The sequence below is a fragment of the Ceratotherium simum genome, chromosome X (assembly GCF_057802395.1).
Source record: "Ceratotherium simum simum isolate JZ-2026a chromosome X, ASM5780239v1, whole genome shotgun sequence".
NCBI classification, from domain to species: Eukaryota; Metazoa; Chordata; class Mammalia; order Perissodactyla; family Rhinocerotidae; genus Ceratotherium; species Ceratotherium simum.
The window spans coordinates 52,405,931-52,421,492 of NC_141940.1; the positions used below are offsets into that span (position 1 = coordinate 52,405,931).

Below are 15,562 nucleotides of genomic sequence, written 5' to 3' on the forward strand. Positions count from 1 at the left end.
AGTGCTAGGATGGAAGTTTTTTGCTATAAATTCTTACATTAAAAGTGAAGAAAGACCTCCAATCAACAACCAAAATTACATTTTAAGGAATTACATAGGGAACGACAAACTAAGCCCAAAGCTAGCAGAAGGAAGGAAAATAAATAAAGACTAGGGCAGAGATAAAAGAATTAGAGAATAGGAAAAAATAGAGAAAATCTATGAAAAGAAGTGTTGATTCTTCAAAAAGATCAACAAAATTGGCAAACTTTTAGCTAAGAAAAAAAGAGAGAAGACTCAAATAACTAAAGTCAGAAATGAAATAGGGGATATTAAAACCAATTTTACAGAAATTAGAAGGGTTGTAGGAGAGTGCTATGAACAACTTATACTAACAATTTGGATAACCTAGATGAAATGGACAAATTTTCAGAAACATACAACCTACCAAGGCTGAGTCATGAAGAAATAGAAAATTATGAACAAACCTATAATGAGTAAGGAGATTGAATTAGTAGTCAAAAACCTTGCAACACAGAAAAGCCTAGGATCAGATGGCTTCATTGGTGAATTTTAATAAAACATTTAAAGAAGAATTAACAGCAATTCTTCTGACTCTTCTAAAAAGTTGAAAAGGAGAAAACTCTTGTCAACTCATTCTATGAGGAAAGTGTCACCCTGACAAAGCAAGACAGAAGACACTACAAGAAAAGAAAACTACAGAGCAATATCCCTGATAAATATTAATGAAGAAATTCTTAACAAATTATAAGCAAACAGAATTCAACAGCACATTAAGTGGATTACACACCAAGACTGAACAGGAATTATTCCTGGAATGCAAGGATAGTTCAACACATAAAAATCAATTAATGTAAAACACCACATTAATAAAATGAGGAGAAATCATATATATGATCATCTCAGATCATTTGACAAAAAGCATTTTACAAAATTAAACATCCTTGCATGATAAAAGCGCTCACAGAAGTAGGAATAGAAGAAAACAATCTCAGTATTATCTAGGCCATATATGAAAATCCAACAGCTGACATCATACTCAGTGGTGAATGTCTATAAGCTTTCTCTCTAAGATCAGGAATAAGATAAGGATGTCTGTTTCTACCATTTCTATTCAATATAGTACTGAAAGTCCTAACTAGAGCAATTAGCCAAAAAAGAAGAATTAAATGGTATCAAAATTGGAAAGAAAAAGGTAAGATTATCTCTGTTTGTAGAAAACATGAATTTATATTTAAAAAACAAAAAGATTCCACAAACACAAACACTGTTAAAACTAACAAAGTTCAGCAAAGTTGCAGGATAAAAAACCAACACACAAAAATCAGTTTAGATCCTATACACTAACAATGAACAATCCAAAAATGAAATTAAGAAAAAAATTCCATTTCCAATAGCATCAAAAACAATAAAATATTTTTACTCAAACTTAACCAAGGAGGCAAAAGCCATACACTGAAAACTATATAACTTTGCTGAAATTTTTTTTGAAATTAAAGAAATCACAAATAAATGAAAAGACATCCTGTGTTCATGGATTGGAAGACTTAATATTGTTTAGATGTCAATAATACCCAAACTGACCTGCAAATTCAATGCAATTCCTATAAAAATCTTTAATGGTATTTTTTGCCTAAATAGAGAAATCCATCCTAAAATTCATATGGAATCTCAAGGGACTACAAATAGTCAAAACAATCTCAAAAAAGAAGAATCAAATTGGAAGTCTCACATTTCCTGATTTCAAAATTTATTACAAAGCTACAGTAATCAAAACAGTGTGTTACAGGCATAAAGATAGAATAAAGACCAATGGAATAGAATACACCTATAGAATAAATAAGCTCACAAATAAACCTTCAGATATATGGTCAAATGTTTTTCAACAAGGGTGCCAAAACCATTTAACAGGGAATGGACTGTCTTTTCAATAAATAGTGTTGGAAAATACTGATATCCACATGCAAAAGAATGAAGGTAGACCCTTACCTTACAGCATACACAAAAATTAACTCAGAATGGATCAAAGATCTAAATATAAGAGGTAAAACCATTAAATACTTAGAAGAAAACATAGGGGAAAAGCTTCATGACCTTGGATTTGGCAATGATTTCTTGGATATGGCAATGATTTCTTGGATATGGCAACAAAAGCAGAGTCAACAAAAGAATGAATACATAAATTGGACTACACCAAAATTTAAAACTTCTGCTCATCAAAGGAGACAATCAACAGAGTGAAAAATCAACCCACTGGGCCGGCCTGGTGGCTTAGCGGTTAAGTGCTCACGCTCCGCTACTGGCGGCCCGGGTTCGGATCCCGGGGGCGCACGAACGCACTGCTTCTCTGCCATGCTGAGGCCGTGTCCCACATACAGCAACTAGAAGGATGTGCAACTATGACGTACAACTATCTACTGGGGGGCTTTGGGGAAAAAAAGGAGGAGGATTGGCAATAGATGTTAGCTCAGAGCCGGTCTTCCTCAGCAAAAAAAGAGGAGGATTAGCACGGATGTTAGCTCAGGGCTGATTTCCCTCACAAAAAAAAAAAAAAGAAATCAACCCACAGAATGGGAGAAAATATTTGTAAATCATATATCTGATACAGAGTTAATATCCAGAGCATATAAAGAACTCCTACAACTCGACAACAAAAAAACAAACAATTCAAATAAAAAATGGGTAAATAGGGGCTGGCCTGGTGGCATAGCAGTTAAGTTTGCATGCTCTGCTTTGGCGGCCCAGGGTTCTCCAGTTCAGACCTATGCACCACTCATCAAGCCATGTGAGGTGGCGTCCCACATAGAGCAACTAGAAGGATGTACAACTATGACATACAACTATCTACTGGGGCTTTGGGGAGAAAAAAAAAGGGAGAAAGATTGGCAACAGATGTTAGTTCAGGGCCAATCCTCCTCCTCAAAAAAAAAATGGGCAAATAACTTGAATATACATTTCTCCAAAGAAAATGTACAAATGGCCACTAAGCATTAAGGAAATGCAAGTCAAAACTACATTGAGATACCACTTCACACCCATTAGGATGGCTGTTATCAAAAAAACAGAAAACTAGTGTTGACAAGAATGTGGAGAAATTGAAATCCTTATGCACTGTTGTTGGGAATGTAAAATGTTGCAGCCGCTATGGAAAACAGTATGGCAGTTCTGCAAAAAACTAAAAATTAAATTACCAGATGATATAGAAATTCTACTTTTGGATATGTACTCAAAAGAATTTAAAGCAGGGTCTCTAAGAGATATTTGACACCTATGTACATCATAGAATTATTCAGAATAGCTAATAGGTGGAAGCAACCCAAATGTCTATTAATAGATGAATGGATGAACAAAATGTGGTATATACATGCAATGAAATATTATGCTGCCTTAAAAAGGAAGGAAATTCTGACACAGTACAACTAGGATGAACCTTCAGAACATTATGTTAAGTGAAGTGAGCCAGTCACAAAAAGACAAATATAGTATGATTCTATTTATATGAGATACCTAGAGAAGTGAAGTTCATAGAGACAGAAAGTAGAATGATGGTTGCCTGGGGCTATAGTAAGAAAGGAATGGGTAGTTGTTGTTTAATAGGTACAGAATTTCAGTTTTGCAAAATGAAAGTGTTCTGAAGATAGATGAGGGAGGTGGCTGCACAACCATGTGAATGAACTTAATACCACTGAACTGTATGCTTCATAATGACTAAGAGGGTAAATTTTATGTTGTTTGTATTTTACCACAATTTAAAAAAGCCAAGAGTGGAATATCACAAATGTTCAGAGAGGAGAGAGCCAGATCAACTGGCAACAGTAAAAAAAAAAAAAAAAAAAAAAAAAACCCTAACATATCACGGATTTTCAAGAAGCTATGAATTGAGAAAAATCAGTTGAGATTGGTAACCATTGGTTTCCTTTAAGAACATAAAGTCAGGGCCGGCCCTGTGGCTTGGTGGTTAAGTGCGCGCCCTGCGATGCTGGCGGCCCGGGTTCGGATCCCGGGTGCGCATCAAGGCACCACTTCTCTGTCCATCCTGAGGCCGAGTCCCACATACAGCAACTAGAAGGGTGTGCAGCTATGACATACAACTATCTACTGGGGCTTTGGGGGCAAAAAATAAAATAAATAAAATCTTTAAAAAAAAAAAAAAAAAGAACATAAAGTCATAAAATTGTGAAAAATAGTTCCAGGTTTCAAGTATTTAAAAGTTGATGCCTTTTGGTAACAGATATAGAATGATTTTTTAAATAATTTGGAGGCAAAAGAAAGTGAAGAATTTGGGCATAAGTCTGAAGGAAAAGCAGGGTTTAAGATGTTTAGAATATTTTGTTTGTTTTTTTAAATAATGGACACCTGATCATATAGAAAAATGACTTACAGATGCAAAATGGGGAAACTGAAAGGAGAGAGATATATCTTCCTCAAAGATAGGAACAAGAAAAGGAAGTGAAAGAAAAGATTCAATAATATTCTGAAGTGTAGAGGAGGGAAGGTGAGAAAACCCAGGTTAAGTTACCTCAACCTCCTTGAGAAAATAGTAGTTGAGATAATATTGGCAAATTGTTAAGTGGCATAGGGTGGGACTAGGAGTTTGAAGAATCAGCTTCTGAGGATAATGTGATAAGAAATAATGAAAGGACAAATGAAAATACTGCCCAGATGGACTAAGAGCCCTGATAGTTTCCCTGAGTTTGTCCCAAACAGGCCATTTTAAAAAATATATTTTCTTGGACATCTGGGAGCAAAAGAGCACAATGCTCACTTTTGTGTGATGCAGCTCATTAGTTTTAATATAAATGACACTTTAGTGACCTAATGAAGACCTACAGTGCCCAGAATGGAGCCCGGAGCATACAGACACTAAACAGATTTTGCTGACTGAGTAACGACGCAATGCCTTTTTAAATATGTATGACGTAGTAGAAGACAATTAAAAAAAATCTAGACAAAAGCAGTTTTGTCGAAGCGAAAAAAAAAAAAAAAGAAAACTAACAAGATAAAGGGTAGAAATGTAAACTTTAGACCAGAAATACTAAAATAGCATTTTGAGCTGAATGATTTCCAATTTTTTTTCTCAGCTATATATATATATTTTTTTGGGGTGAGGAAGATTGGCCCTGAGCCAACGTCTGCCAATCTTCCTCCTTTTTGCTGAGGAAGACTGGCTCTGGGCTAACATCCCTGCCCACCTTCCTCCACTTTATATGGGACGCTGCCACAGCATGGCCCACCAAGCAGTGTGTCGGTGTGCGCCCGGGTCCGAACCAGCGAACCCCGGGCTGCCACAGCAGAGCTTGTGCACTTAACTGCTTGCACCACCAGGCCAGCCCCTCTCAGCTATATTTTTAAATAATCCCCCATCTTAGAATTGCTTACTTCATTTATGAACATTAGATTCAGATAAGCTCAATTCCTAGAAAAGACTACTCTATTCATTCATTTCACATGCAATATATTGCACAAATTCAAAATATTTTGAGTATTAAAATGTTCCAGTCTTTCAAATGTTGTAGAAATAGAAATGATGCTATCACCCAAAAATAATTTTTCAGTGTAAGGGAAAAGTAACACCAGAAAAACGAGAGATAAAGCTATATTTCACTTTCACAAAATGATAAAAGTACTGTACAAGCACTTCTAAAAAACGAAACAGAATTGATATAGTTTTAAATGAGGTATATTTTAAGCTTTATAAAACTTAGACTTCAGATCTTTTGAATTCATATAATTTGTAAAAAAGATTTCCTAAGGAGTGAGAAAATAAGGACGCTAGCAATGAAAGTTGAATGAGGGATTGTTTTTTTTTTTTTGAGTAGACACACAGATTTGTTTGCTCTTGTAGACAACTAATTTAAAAAGACATACTAAAGATGTGCTGAGTGCAAGACACTGAGGAGGACCAGAATGACTTTTTTTTTTTAATGGAGCAATATTACATTTTAAGAAACATTTATAGGGGCCGGCCTGGTGGCACAAGCGGTTAAGCGCACGTGGTCTGCTGCGGAGGCCTGGGGTTCGCCGGTTCGGATGCTGAGCGCGCACCGATGCACCGCTTGTCGGGCCATGCTGTGGCGGTGTCCCATATAAAGTGGAGGAAGATGGGCACGATGTTAGCTCAGGGCCAATCTTCCTCAGCAAAAAGAGGAGGATTGGCATGGCTGTTAGCTCAGGGCTGATCTTCCTCACAAAAAAAATAAGAAACATTTATAAAAATAACAGAAGCTTTAAATGATTCTATCTATAATAAAATAATTCCGTTTACATGATGCTATTTGGTAATACTTTTGTTTGCTTGTTCCAGTAAGATCTAGTTACCATGCACATAGCCCAAAATGTGATGATGGTGAGATAGATTTCCTATACTGGCAGCCACCAAATTATACATATTTTAGATCATTTGCTGGCTCTGTATATCTTAAACAGCAGAGCTAATCAAATCTGTTGTGTCAAGGAATGAATCAAATGTTAAGTCAGCTGGAAACATTTGTTCTGATTTTGATCCACTGGATTTTATCATAGAGACATGAACTTTGCTTTAAACTAAAGTTCAACTTCAATTAGTTTGCTTTTTTTGTACTGTGTAAGAAATTGAATACAACAATCCAAGCTGTTCGTTGTGTATATGTACCAAGGGATACATTTATCCTTAATTGTTGTGAGAAATCTATTTAGATGTTTTAAGCTAATGTACTACCCTACAGACTTTTAATTACAATTCGTTCTCACAGTGCATTTTCATTCCTGGTGATCAATAAGTTTTAATAATGAGATACCAAATTTGACTTTATTAGTGGTGATTACAAATAACTAATCCCTTCTGAATAACCCAAAAAGTAGAGAAAATTCACACACAAAAAATGTATGTTCGTCCTCTTTCATTCCCAAACTAATCAAGTGATATATATTTTTTTCTAGCAAAAGGCAGTTAGTATCAAAGAACACAAATGAGATGAGATGAAAAATAGCCATTTCTGCCCCAGGCGTTAGGCACCACCACCGAACAATGTGTGGCAATCAATTTCCAGGGAAAACATACACTTTCGCTACTGCCTTCAGATGACAGCTTTTCACAGGAATCAGATTATAAGGCTGAAAGACTGCAGGTTAGTGAGAATTGATGAAACCGTAAATGTCCTTGCTTTATTAAGACTCTACAGCCTGAAGTATAAACTTCCTATAAGACTAATAGCAGGTCCCTTATGAGCAGAATTTGTAATAAACGAAGATAACTTATAGATCTTAGATTCTAGATGCTAAAAGAAAATAAGAGGAACTAATGAAGGTGGGATAAAAATATTCTGTTTGTCCAAGATCACACTTTTGTCTCTATCTGTGGGCAAGTTAGTTGAAGGATTTTCTCTTGTCTGCAGGCTCCCAGATTGTGTCGTGGGTAACTTTCGAGCTGGGAGGAATACTGAGCTTCTTTAAGTCACAATAATAACCATGGGTGATTATAGAGGGACAAAGAAATATCCAAATAATCAAATTCCTGTGTTAGAATAAAGTTCAGTGAAGTAAACGACTTGAAGTATATAACAGAAGTATATAGATCACTTAGAAGCATTATAACATTTTTTCAAAAAAGCCTGAAAAGTATAAATCTAGGACCTAAAAGGACTAGCAATGGCCAAAAATACAGATCTACTTTAAATGAATGCACACTCAATATCTTTGTGTTTTCGATAACATGAATGTTATTTTCTCCCCACCATTTTGTATGTGGTACACAATAGGCACTCAAAATTATTTGTTGAAGACATGAAGGAATATATTAAGAGGCTCTAGAATCTTTCTCTACTCCACAACTTCAATTATCACCTCTATCCAATGACTTCCAAATATTTACCTTCAGCCTAGTCAAACGTCTCTTCTGAGATTTAGACCTATTTTTTTTCCAGCTACATACTGGAGATCTCCAATTGTCTGCTCATAGACCTTTTAAGATCAACATATCCAAAAGTAGAATCCATATTGCCCTTGCCCAGTCTTCTCCTTGTACTCCCTGTTTCACATCCCTTGTGGTTTCTTGACCTTGACCCCATATACAAGACATCACCAATTCTTGTATATTCTACACTCTCTACACGCCCCAAATATCTCCCTTCCCCCACCCTCCAGAACTGCTTTATTCCTACAATCACTGCCTGTGACCAAAACTCTATTTGCAGGTAAAAAAAAAAAAAAAAAAGGCAAAATGCATCCCTGAAAATGAATTTTCAACGTCTTCAATTCTCTTAACTACTAAAAAAACAGGCAGAACACTGAAACACTATGAAATAAAATAAACAAATCTATAGTTAATGAAATTAATACAAGTAATATAGGGTAACAGAAACACTAGGTTAATTTTTTCCCAAATTGGGTAACTTAATAAAAATAAAGAATTATATCCTAAATTGTAAGAGTTAATGGCAAAGACAATATGAGGACATCAATATGCTTTTTTTAGATTCCTCCTGATCTTCAATCACATTCGACTGCGTTTTTAGTATGAAGCAAAAGAAACACTAGGAATTCTAATTAATGACCTACATTTTCTCTTTTTAGAGAAATTTAACAAATGATGCTTTTGGTGATTCATCCAGGAAAAAACTGATATTCTCCACTCAGAATCCAAGTGAGTTTTTCAAACTTTGCTCCACCCTGAGTCACCTACTTTTGGCACTCAGTACTTAGCACATTTTCCTGTTCCATAGGAGCCACATTCCCTGCAAAAGGAAGCATTTCCTGCTGCCTTTCACAGTGGCAATCTTCATTACGGTCCCTGAATCATCCAGGGTGGGCATCTTTATGTAGACCATCTTTGGATAATAGCAATTCCTATGTAAATGACATTCGCTTTAAGTAGATAACTAGGGGAACTGACATGGCCAAAGACACTACTCTAAAGATCACAGAAATTCCCTAGTAAGATACCCCATGCCGCTTCCGTTAATAGTTTGGCTATATTTACTCTATTAGGGTTGAAAGATATGTAGTTTAAGCTATTTCATTTTCTTGCTCAGTGAATATGGAAACAATACCAAAATGGTAACACAATAAACAAATATCATTACCTCATTTAGAAAAGGCACCCCCCTAAATCAAACTTGTTTTCTATGTTCACCTATACTATTACATTCTTGCTGTATTTGTTGTTTACTGTATCAAGAGGCGAGTGCATTGATTTTTAATTTTATTATTACAAGGTGTTTCTACTCTAAATTGTGCTGTAACTGTAGTGGAAATATTTCGAAGAGTGAATCACTTAATCATTGTAAGCTTAGAATAAATAGTCAACTTAATGGAATTTATATGACATACAGCCAGGCATATTAGAGCTAAATTTAGTATTTTTTTCTTCTTTAAATAATTCAGTATGAGGTAATTATGTACCACATTTTTAGAGACATGAAACTTTTTAATGTTGTTAAGGGATTCTTTTTATAAAGCAATATAAATTGTAGTTTCTTTGTTGGCAAAGCAAGGCCAGTCTGTGAACAACATAAATGAATTCCTAGTGCATCAAAGAAGCAGAGAAACATGTTACAACTTTTGCTTTGCTCTCCAAATTATCTCCTAGGGTTCCTTCTAGGGAATAAAAGTTAAAGTATTTATCAGGAGCACTGACATAGAAGAAGCTCTTGGTGGTCTAATCAAAAGAGACAACAGGAGCTACTCTTTCATCCTATATATGAATTGCTCAGCCAGCTGAAATATGATGCTATAGAAATAGCAACACTGGGATGCATTTAAGGTAACAAAGTGTTTTTTTTTGAATTCACAATGATTATATGGAGATTTGTGAATCAGTGCATATTGGCACAGTCTCAAGATCAGGCAGCACATTTCTCTGATGACAGTGATCAGTTACAAATGTTCAAAAAATATTGCTATATGAATGTACACTCTCTCTCCGTATCCTTCTAAGTGAATCCTTAGGCTGCTAATGCTTGGTCATGACCAAACTAGACATCTATGAGCCAGATATAGAACATGGAATATCTATATTAGATCATATGGTATTGCAAGGATTCTCAGAAATTTATAATAACAGTTCAAACTACAGTTAATAAATGAGGAAACCATTCACAATGTCATGTTTTAACAACATATCATGGTAATAAAGATCAAAAGTGTATCTTTTATTTGTAGCCTGCAGATATAGTAAAGAGGTTGTTTGTTTGTTTTGTTTTTGCATTATTTTTAATAGAGGAGATTCTTCTTCAACAACTTTTTTTTTTCTGAAAAGCAATCAGCCTAGATTTTATCAGATGCCAAGGGAGATAAAGATTACAAGAAGAGCAGTTCCTTTTAGAAAGTGAAATCAATAAAAATTACTAATTAATTAGAACTCTAATTACAGACTAGCATAAGTGGGGACTATTTATTTCAATGATGCTGCTATTATTCACAACATCTTACTGTTTCTCTTTCAGATTGATCTTCAGTGCTAGCTTATAAGTCACATAAGAAGACCATTGTCATTAATTTACTGATTGACCTTCCATTTTTCAAGGCTTTTAAGACTCTCCCATGCTGAATTCCATTTCTTCAATGAGTATCTACTGTTTGATGATTTTCCTTGGTGCCTTTATTATAAATTCAGCTAATTTCAAACATTTTATTTTCTCTTTGACTATATATGTCAACAACACTTGTCTTAGTGATAAAAAAGATCCTACACTGAATCCTTTATTTCTAGTAAAATTTGCAAGATATAGTTCATAATAAAGGGAGTTTAATTGAGTAGAAAGAGTCCTAGGTTGTGAATTGAGAGACCCACATTCCAGTGCCAGTTCATGTAAATCCAGGTAATCAAAACTTACACAGCATCAGTTTTCTCATCTGTCAAATGAAAGGGTTAGATCAGTCTATAATTTCTTTGTAATATCCCTTTCCTCTCTAAAACTCTATGGCTTTTACGGGAACAGGTTAACTCTAGACACAAGCCTCAATTAATTTAAGATATAAAGTCAATAGATGGCCTATGAAAATAACATACTGCACCTTCAAAATTAGTATTTTTTTATTGTATAAAGTAGAAAATCTTGAGGAAGATAAAGAAAATTACTCTGTCTATTGTACGTCAACTGGAAATAACTTTATCTCCAATTGATGGAGTGATCATGTAGCTGGATTGAGTTACTCCTCCCAATTCCCTACTGTTTGGAAATAACAGAGGTTTCCATATAAACACTCCACAGGTCTTCTGCATAATCTAAGTGATGCTTTATAGGCAACATCTAGGTGTGGATTGATGAACTTAAGGAACCATAACATCCTTTCAGTAAGTCAGTAGTTGATATGCCAGTAAATCAGGGTGAATGAACCTCTCCTATACCCAAGACCACAGAAGCTCCACTTCATTCAGATTTGCCTGGATGAAGGGAGAAATCACAGTGAAGAATTATGACGGCAGTTGAAGAAAAATGCATTTTACTTCATATAACTGTGACTCATATCATACTTGTAGTAAATGAGCATACAACGATTGATCATTGTGTTATAAAATTTGGCCCAAGCTCAGTGTATGCTATTCAAATGTAAAAGTAATATAATTATTACTACACTATAAATAACATTGATAGCACTTATGATGAAATTGTGTATAGCATAGTTACAGATTTAGGAAAATTACTCAACTTGAATTTTAAAGGTAGCTAAAAAAGTGGAGGAAAACTTACTATTAAACGCGCTTCATAGATTTAGATGAAACAAATTTTTTAGTGAAATTGAATATTATTACTTTACATGAAGTTAAATTAGGTCATCCTTTAGTTGAATCCAGTCTAAGTTTTTCTTGGGCAGTTTATTCTGAAGGCAGGGAAATTTGAAATTATTTATTTGTGAACCAACAAAAAGAGCTTTGTGGGGGTAGAATTCAGTTGAAAAGATGGTTCAAAGGAAGTGAGTCTTGTTAAGACGGAGGTAATTTTAGTTCTTGAAACAGATGTACCTGATTAGGGATTATTGTCTCTTAGGACTGAACAACAATGGACCTGTGATCACAGTAAGTAAACATGGTGCTAAACAGAGGTTACTCAGAAGTTTGAAATCAACTCACAGTTCTTTCTTCCCCTTTGAATTGCAAAGTCGTCTATTAAGTTCAAAAGGTGCCAGCGTGAAATGGAAAACCTAGAGAAACATGCCAATTTTCTTTGTCTATCAGTGCACAAATATTTTATGAGTAAAGAAGAGAATAATGGATGATATGGGAGAAATGGATATGTTTTGAAGTACAATAGCATAAAAGTAAATGTCACAACAGAATAAATGGTCACAGTTCTACAATTTTTACAGAAATACTGATAAGCTATTCTGCTTCGTTTGTATTTAAGTTATAAATGTAGGTCTACAGGAATTTATTTGAAGTACAATTTTTTTCTGAAGTTAGGAAAGAGATAGCAAATGTTGTTAGATATTAATAAAATCAATACATAGACACAAATTATATTTGTCAGGCAGGATAGGGCATGGTTGCAATTATTATACAATCTACTTTTGAGTGAATTTTCAAATTTCCTTATATAATTAACTTAGTCATCAAGTAAAATCCAGAAAACATTCATTCATATTGTTGGGGGAAGAAGGAGAATACCCTTCTGCCCTTTCCCTTAAGGTTCTTATGTCTGGCCAAATAATTAACAAGACAGGTTAGCAGGAGAAAATAATACCCAGTTTAATAACATGTATACATGGGAGAAACCAGGGACACTGCGTTTCTCAACACAATAGCAGAAATTCTCGTCTTAAATACCATGTTCAGCCAATGACAAAGGAGGATGTTGGGGGTGGGGGGAGTCAGTTACAGGAGATTACCACTAAAGCACAGTAAACAGGAGTAAGGTTATTATGCAGATTTAAGGCTTCACTTTCCACATTGATAAGTTTCTAGAAATGAGGTCATTTCCCCTCTTCCCAATACAGAGAGGGAGATACGTTTACAAATGGAGATTTCCCTTATAAATGTAAATATTTGTCTGGCAACTCCTCCAGGGCCATCCAGAGAATGTGGCCAGAGAGACAGAACTTCTGATAAGATGGGCTTGTTGGTGCCTTTCCTATTGTAACATCTATTTTACATTATATTACAGCCATCAGATAGATCTGTTCCAGGAAGGAGTTACTATGTCAAATTCTTTAGACAGTTAGTGCGGGAAGTCAAATGTCCCTCAGAGAAAACAATCAAGGTAAAGAGACATATTCCAGGGTGGCCAAATCTTGATCTCCCACAATATTCATTCAGGAAATGTTTATTCAACATCTACTGTGTGTTAGAAACGGTTGTATGCAGTGAGGACACATTCATTAAAAAACAAAGCAAAACAAGAATTCCTGGTCTGATCGAACTACTATTTTAGTAGAGAAAGACAAATAATGAATATGGATATTTTTTCATATCCATATCAGTATCAATATATAGATATACAATAGATAGTGGCAAATGCTATGGAAAAAATAGAGAAGTATGTAAGGAACATTAGGGAATGAAAATTTAAAATAGGATCTACAGGACAGAGCTTACTGAAAATGTAACATATTTGAGTAAAGAACTGCAAGTGCAGAAGGTATTTTATTAGTTTTCCACAGCTGCTGTAGAAAATGACCACCAACAATGTGGCTTAAAACAACACAAATTTATTACATTACGGTTCTGTAGGTCATAATTCTGACGTGGGTCTTACTGGGCTAAAATCAAAGTATCAGTGGGACTGCATTCCTTTCTGGAAACTCTGTGAGAGAATCCCTTTCCTTACCTTTTCCATCATCTAGAAGCTGCCTGAATTCCTTGGCCCTTGACCTCTTTTCTATCTTTAAGTCCAGTAACATTTCTCAACCTTCTTCCATCCTTGCATCTCCTGACTGCAGCCAGAAAAGGTTCTCTGTTTTTAAGGACTGCTGTGATTACATTGGGCCTACGCAGCTAATCCACGATAATCTCCCCATCTCAAGGCCCATTGCCTTAATCACAACTGCGAAGTCCATTTTGCCATGTAAAATAGCATATTTACAGCTTCCAGGGATTAGGACTCAGGACTTTTGGAGGTCCATTATTCTAATTACCATAGATACAGCCAAGCATTTATCTGGGGGCAAAGTATTCTGGGGAGAGTGAGTACAATGAACAAAGGCCATGAAATTGTAGTGTATATGCTCAAAGAATAGCAAGCAGGTGAGTGTAGCTGCACCTGAGTGAGATCAGGAGAGAGTCCTAGGAAAGGAGGTCAGAAAAGGAATGGAAAGCGGAGGGGCAAATTGTAGAGGGCCCTGTGGGTCTGAAACTATTCCAACTTTCCTTGAGAGAGAAGGGAAGCAATTGGTGGTTTGTGAGCAGAAGAGGGACATAATCTGACTTTGATTTTTAAAAGATGGCTCTGGTGGCTTTATTGAGAAATGACTGAAGGGGGCAAGGCTAGAATCACTGAGATTATTCTTATGTAAATATACACCAAAATATATTTATTTTTAGGTAAACAGATAAACGTCAAGTAGGAAAGTATATTTTATTATGACCTTTTGGAATTTTTTTTTTTTTTTTTTTTTGGTGAGGAAGATTGGCCCTGAACTAACATCTGTTGCCAATCTTCCTCTTTTTGCTTGGGGAAGATTAGCCCTGAGCTAACACCTGTGCCAATCTTTCCTCTATTTTGTGTGTGGGATGCCACCACAGCATGGCTTGATGAGTAGCATGGGTCTGCACCTGGGATCCCAACCTGCAAACCCAGGCTGGTGAAGTTGAGCATGCCGAACGTAACCACTATGCCACCAGGCTGGCCCCCTGGAATAATTTTTAAAAATTTGCCTTAGATTGGCCATTATTTCAAAAGTTTAACAAAAAGTTAAGCATGACTTGTTAGACATATGTAAAATAAACAAGATTCTTTTCTTCACAATTTGTAAAATTTAAATATACAAACAAGAAATTGTCATTATTTAGGCTATATATTTCATCTAAGAATTAGTATAAAAGTACACAATGGCTTTAATCATCTAAATATATACATTAAAGTCCATTTCACAAAGGTCTAGTCAAAAAGTTATCATATTAGAGACCTTATGAGCTCTACCAGCCATAGCTACATGCACTGAGCTGCAATTATGCACAAATCCCCATGTATGTTAGATGCTTAGAGATCTTTTTAAAGTGAATGCTTCATTTTAGCAGAGCAACTCTGCAGAACTTTTTGACTACTGTCAAGAAGTCAGTGGTGCTATGAGCAGTGTCCCATACTGCTACCAGCACTGGTTGGATGGGTGTGGTGGGGTCCCAGATTCTTGGTCCACAAACACAAAAGAATTTGAGAGTGGACACACAGCAGAAATTTTAACAGAGGAGGATTCATTAGCAAAGCAAAAGTACACCCCCAAGGGGAGTGGCGGGCAGGCTGGAGGAGGAGCAACTACTCCGAAGTTGTGGTGGTCAGTGGCTTTGGAAGGGCGGGTCCCGGGGTGGGTGAGTGTCTCGGAATGTGTGCCAATCAGGTCACTGTCTCCACCCCCACGTCAGGAGGGGGAGATTTTTCCTTACGTAAGCGTCTCCGGAACAGTCATGCTGGTGATTCTCCACAAGGCGGGT

The 15,562-nt window shown here is 35.8% G+C and overlaps 1 protein-coding gene across 2 annotated transcripts in view; it reads right to left on the minus strand.

Annotated features, from left to right (window-relative positions):
* The window catches only part of LOC106802872 (protocadherin-11 X-linked-like), a 395,975-nt gene that overhangs the window by 243,760 nt on the left and 136,653 nt on the right, over window positions 1-15,562 (minus strand). The window lies entirely within an intron of this gene.